Source organism: Fukomys damarensis, unplaced genomic scaffold (genome assembly GCF_012274545.1).
Source record: "Fukomys damarensis isolate Sample0158 unplaced genomic scaffold, DMR_v1.0_HiC HiC_scaffold_33, whole genome shotgun sequence".
NCBI classification, from domain to species: Eukaryota; Metazoa; Chordata; class Mammalia; order Rodentia; family Bathyergidae; genus Fukomys; species Fukomys damarensis.
In genome coordinates this window covers 22,342,428-22,348,995 of record NW_022900945.1, presented here as the reverse complement: position 1 = coordinate 22,348,995, position 6,568 = coordinate 22,342,428, and the positions used below count along the sequence as shown (strand labels likewise).

Sequence of the window (6,568 nt, the reverse complement as noted above, 5' to 3'; positions counted from 1 at the left end):
AAAAAAAAAAAAAAAAAAAAAAAGATGCAAGCATACTAAAAGAAGAAAAGAATGCTAAAATATATGAAACAACAGAGAGTATGTTTTGAGGATTTTTCTCACTGCTAAGACAAAATACCCAGCATTCACAAGTTAAGGGAGGAAGAGTTTATTTAGCTCACCGTTTGTAGAGGTTTCAGTCCATAATCAGCCGGGTCCAAAGCAGGGTGGATGGCAGACAGGCATTGCAGAGGAGAAACAGTTCATGGTGGGCAGAAGGTAGCAAAGCAGGTGAGCAAGAGGCCTTAGCAGCTTCTTTCTGACTCTTTTATACACTGTCTAGACTACCAGAATTAGGGTGGCAGACGAAAAACCGTTCATGGCAGGCAGTAGGTAGCAAAACAAGCAAGCAAAGGGCATTAGCAGCTTCTTGCAGCCCAGTTTGTACTCTGTCTAAGCTACAGGACTGAAGGAATGCCAAACCAATCAGTGGACTGATTTAGTAATCACACACCCGTGACCCCAGTATCACACACTCTAGATTTAGCCACCTCTGAAAAAGCCCAACCTATGACCACATGAGCCTTTGGGGGGATATCTAGACACAAATCATAACATTCCACCCCTGGCCCCCCAAGGATTCCTGTATATTCCTATACACAAATGACATTTAGTTCATCTCTAAGAGTTGCCAAAGTCCTAACAGTTGCAGCATTGCTGAAAAGTCCAAGTCCCAAGTCTCCTCTGAGATTTAAGGAAAACTCTTAGCTCTGAGCCCCTGTACAAGTGAAAAGAATGTTAAACACTTCCAACATACAAAGGCACAAGATAAACATTACCATTTTAAAAGGTACAAATAGGGAGATACAGAGGAATAAGACCTAAGTAAGTCCAAAATACAGCAGGGGTAACATTAAGTTCTGTAATTCCATGTGTAGCATCTGAGGCAATCTGTGGCTAGAAGTGAACTCCAATGGGCTTGGATGGCTCCACCCCTATGGTTCTTCTGGTGGTTGTAGCTCCCACGACTTTCTTCTTTGGCTGGCTTTGCTTACTTCTTCCAGATTTCCTTGGACAATCCACATTGACTTCTCCAACTTTCTGGGATCTTTGGCCTCACACCAAAGCTTCATACACTGCCCTCTCAGGGGCACACTGGCTGGCCTCATAGGTCTTCTTCTAGAATCTGGGTGGATGCCTTCTTGTGATGCCCGCTTTTTGATACTCCTGTTACTTCTCAGAAAACAAGATCTCCTCTGCTCTACCTTTGTAGTCCACAGCTTTACTGGAGCTTCCTTTCTGGCCAAACTCAAAATGTTTTAAATCATCCTGCTGGTCTCTTTGCTCTTGATTCTCAACATAAATCTTGACTAAAAGTCCCCAACAGTATCCATGCCACCTGAACATTAGAACATCTTGAAATTTTTTCTACAAGATTAATTAGTCTGCTGCCTTTAATCTCAGTCTCAGGCAAAGTCTCTGGACGTAAGCAAACTGCAAAAAAAACTTTCTGCCAAGCCATGACACACATTGTCTGGAGTCCAACAGCCAATGCAGTCCTTTTTCCTAGCAGAAATCTGCTGAGTCTGGTCTTTTCCAGCAGGATTTCTATCAGCCTGTAGTCTTCTGAGCTCTGACCAGAATCTTCCATCAGATACAGCCTCAGGTGTTCCAGTTCTACTTTTTCGGAAGCATATCCAAACCTTTCCTTACTCTTCCCTCTTTCCACAAGCCAGTTTGAAAGGCTCCTAAACCACATGGTCACATACAGTCACAGCAGAGACCTCACTTCTCTGGTATCAAATTTTGTCTTCATTACTTTTCTCACTGTTGGGACAAAATGCCCAATACTCACAAGTTAAGGAAGAAAAGGCTTATTTAGTTCATAACTTATAGAGAATTTAGTCCATAATTGGCTGTCTGCAAAATAAGGTGGCATGACAGACAGGCATTGCAGAGGAGAAACCGTTCATGGTGGGCAGAAGGTAGCAAAGCAGGTGAGCAAGAGGCTTTAGCAGCTTCTTTCTGACTCTTTTATACTCTGTCTAGACTACCAGAATTAGGGTGGTACCAAACCCATCAGTAGGTTGATATAGTAATTGCACATACTTAATACCAGCATCATACACTCTAGCCACCTCTGAAAAAGCCCAACCTATGACCACATTAGGCTTTGAGGGGACATCTAGAGAAAAGGTATGACACTGGGGTTCATGGTAGAAGACTTTGTGAAACAAGAATGGAAAGCTAGGATAGAGACTGGAATGGAAGGCTTTGAAGTCCCACAAAAGAGACAAGAATTTATATTGTGAATGTGGCTAGAAAGGAAGCAAGGAAATCTTAAGGAGGATACAAAACCATAAAGTTTAGAGAATAGTAATCTGCCCAAGAAAATATTTGCTCCCTGATATTTTTCTGCCCATTCTTGGTTCCTCAGGCAAATGAGATACTCCAGAGCTTAGTACAATCATAGGCTGCTATAGAGAAATCCATCCTGCAGTCTTACAAAGCCCTCACTGATGGGGAGAAGGCCTTAGCAGGTACGATTGTGGAGGCTGAGGGGAGGTTGCCACAAAGCCCTCTGGCTAATTGGTCAGGAAAATCTTCCTTAAACAATGAGAGTCCTCTCCTACACTAGATCTCCTGCTCCCCCTAATCTGAAAATAAGAGGGCAGGTGTGTAGCTAGTCAGGTGAATTCTAACAAATGTGCTCCAGAAGACGCGGGGACCAGGAGCATTAAATGATTTCTCTCTTGTCCTTTTCAAAATCAATTTGGTCTCTAAACTCAAGCCTGACTGTTGGTTCTTTTTCTTTCTAAAATCTTTGTGGAGCTGCCGAGCGGACCATGAAGGAAGCAGCTGAGAAGGAACAGGAGCTGCTAAAACAGAAACAGAAAGAACAGTAGCAAATGATGGAAGCACAAGAGAAAAGCTACCAGGAAAACATGGCTCAACTGAAAAAGCAGATGGAGAGGGAAAAGGAGAATATTCTGAGGGAGCAGGAAAAGATGCTGGAGCACAAGGTGAAGGTGCGTCTGCATGGGGCCTAGAACATATCATGGGGACAGTTGTCAAGCCTGTCTCTGCCCAATCCCTCCTTACTCTCACTAAGGAGGCACTGAGGGAATCCTAGGAAACTAGGAGCCAGGGAACGTGAAACATCAGACACTGCCATCAAGGAGCACTTTGGGGGTGGAAGTAGATGCAATCGTTGAGGGCAAACCCCAGACCCTCAATGAGTGTGATTTTCTGCTTATAGATCCAAAAAGACCTGCTTGAGGAAGGATTTGCAAAGAAAGCGGAGGAGATGAACATAGAGATGCATCGACTACAAAAAGAATACGAGGCAACTAAGAAGCAAGCACACTCTTTGGGTGCACGCATCATTGATGGGATTGGCAATGTGCTACTTTCAGAATTGCCAGGTGTCACCAAACTATTTGGTGAAGGGTTGAAAATTATGAGTGAAAAAATGAAAAAAAAATCTCTTATTAAACTATAAGCAGGCTTCTTTTGTTTTTCTGAGGCTGTTTTGAAGACTGTCATGTTAGTTTCACTTTATTAAGTTAAAAATTTAAAAGTATGTACCAGAGCCTATCACCCAGTGAATGCATAAAGATGTGGGTTTTTTACACAACATAATACTACTCCGCCATAAAGAAAGATAAGCTTAAGATATGTCTAGGTAAATAGTTGCATCTTGAGACCATACTCTTAAGTGAAATAAATGGGACACATTTGTTTAACTAACACACTGTTTCTCTACTGTGTGAAATCAAAAGTGTAAATAAGGAACAAAATGTACAATAGATATTGGGGAATAGGAAGAAAATGTTCAAATATGAGGGGCACAAAGACGAGGGGAAGGGAAAGAAAAAATGAGAAAAGAGGGGAAAAAATAAAGCAAAGCTTTTGTAAATAAGGAGGGGAAAAGGGGTTGAAGAAAGGAGAGGGGAATGTGAAATATATATATATATATATATTGCACAGGTACAAATTCCCTGTGATGCCTATTATCATCATGTGTACCTAAAATGTACCAATAAAATTTTTTAAAGATTTTCTGTTTCCTAAATTCTGGCCGGGTTGTTTCCTCTGCACAGCCATTGATGCATGATGTCACTCTCATGGCAGTTAAATCTGTTGAGAGCAACATGGGGAGCTCTTCCTGATACTTTTTATTAGTCCATGTTTGCAGTAAATAACTTTTCCTTGTACAGAGTTGGTGCATGTACATGGCACATCTTAATTCTTTTTTTCATTTCTCCCCTCATCTCTTGGTCCCCTGCTTTCCATTTTAGACAGATCTATCTCCCTGCTTCTTATTGTCTGTCTTTTATTTTGCTATTTATTTTGACTCACATTTTATTCCTGGCTTGAAGTCTTATCATCATATAGAGGATGCCTTCATCCTTGTTTCAGAATTTCTTTTCTTGGAACTTGTATAATAGCTATGTTCTTATATACTATACCTGATTCTTCACAGGACTGGAGATGACTTACAATCCTGCAGGGATACAGTTAGGGTTGTAAATCAGCAATATAGCACTTGTCTAGTATGGTCAAGGCCCTAAGTTTGATCCACAACAACACAAAAATAGAAAGAAAATACAACACACAAAGAAATTCCCTTGAGCTAAGCCATGATGGCACCAAATGGGTTTTTTGAGGTTCTTGAACCACTGTGCATTTGGTTTCACACTGTCCCTGACAGCCACCCACAGGGGCTCTCTGGCTTTTCACCTTGGTTCTTTGTATCCTTATATGATGAAGCTAAGTGGCCCATTGTCAGATGTCATCTTCTATGACCAACACCAGTATCCCTTGGTGGTTACATAAGAGGGAGCCTAAATCCTTGAAGTCAAAATTCCATGCCAGGTTTTTGGTTACAATAAGAAAATGCTTAAATTAAACTTTGTTGAATATTGCATTGCACATATATGTGCCTGGATAATAGCAAGGAGATAGGAATTTTTAAAGAATCTATCTGTAGTCATGGGAGTGCCTTCCCTTTGAAACATTTGGGCATGAAAACAGGGAATTTCTGTGGCAGGAATTCTGACCTTGCAGTGATTTTTAGGAGCAGGACCCTTCAGGGGAATGGGGGTGTAGCAGGTTGTAGCCCTGGAACAGGGCATAACTGGCATGTGTTAGCAGGCCTGCTACTCGCCACACCTGTTCATAGAAGTGTATCCTGTCCTGCTCTTCCTCCTGACCCAACTCATGCTCTAAACTTCACTGACTCTTTACCCACTCTTCTGCCATTTAGCAATGACTTTGTTACTGATTCAAAAGCCAGTGCTTCTAATCCTTAAGGGAGCTCTTCCTGAGTAGAGAGTTCCCTGTGCTTATTACAAAAAGGGCTCAGTATCCAGACACATAGAACATGGCTAATTGTAAAATATTTACATAAACTGCCACATAAATAAAATTAAAATTTGTCCTAATTACAACATGCTATTGTCATCCAGTTTTATCTAATTTGGAAGTCCAACCATGCACCTTTCTTGTCTGCAGTGATTATCAATCAGAAGCCTATTTCTGTTGAAGCCCATACAGTTCCTTATTCTAAGCAGCCTCTGCAGTCTAAAATACTAGTACATAAACAAGTTATGTGTGCCCAATCTAATACTAATATGTACATAACTATTGCTTGTAAATAAATTTCTAACAGTAAGTGACCAGTTGAAAAGCAGTACCCAGTATGTAGGGCTACCAGAAATTGTTTCTTGAAATAATTTCCTTTGTAAAATGGAAAATGCTTTATATTATCCATATGTATTTGTATGATTGTTGTATTAACACTTCCTATTCATGTAAACAAATTCTTCTTACTCCACAAAAACAAAACAAAACAAAACAACAACAAAAAAACAAAAAACCCAGACCAAATGTGTAGGGACAGTGAGAAGGATAGGGAAGGGGGAATAAGAGAAAAGGAAAAAAATATGAGAAAATGTAAAAATGGAATTCAAGTGTTTGAAGTGGGGAGGGGAGGAGGGGGTGAAGGGCAGGTGGGGAAAAGGGGAAAAAATGAGAAACAAGACCTGGCATGTAAAGGTACAGGATCCCAGTAATGAATGTAACTGTACTGTATCCCTAAAATGTACCAATAAATTAAATTTAAAAAAAACAGAAAAATAAAAATAATCACTAATAAATTCACTGATCTAGTAATCCTGTAAGTCTTGGAGTATATATGCTTTTATGGTCTCATCAAGTATTTTTCATGAATAGAATCTCATTAAAATTACCTGAAATTAAATTATTATCCAATATTTCTAAATTTAACTTCAGACGATTTAACTTTTAACTTTCTCTGGAAAGAAGCTTGGTAGGTACAAAATTCAGTTCTTGTACATATGAAGTTCAAACTTTACTTGTCCCTGAAGCTGTCTTTTGGTGGTCTGATGTAAACACAAATTTTACTGGTGAGAAGGAAAATCTGCTGATTTCCTAGCAATGCTCCTCTTTCCGAGAAGCCTTGCCTTGTTTTCACTTTCGATCTGTTCACATAGTTTCAGTTTGTGTCCTAAAATAAACACTGGAATTTGGTTCCAAAGAAAATCTAGGAATAACCTTATCTCTT

General features: G+C 40.0%; 1 pseudogene; it reads left to right on the top strand.

Annotated features, from left to right (window-relative positions):
• Positions 1-3,824, top strand: part of LOC104870878 — a 16,640-nt pseudogene extending 12,816 nt beyond the window's left edge.
• The last annotated feature ends 2,744 nt before the right edge of the window (positions 3,825-6,568 follow it).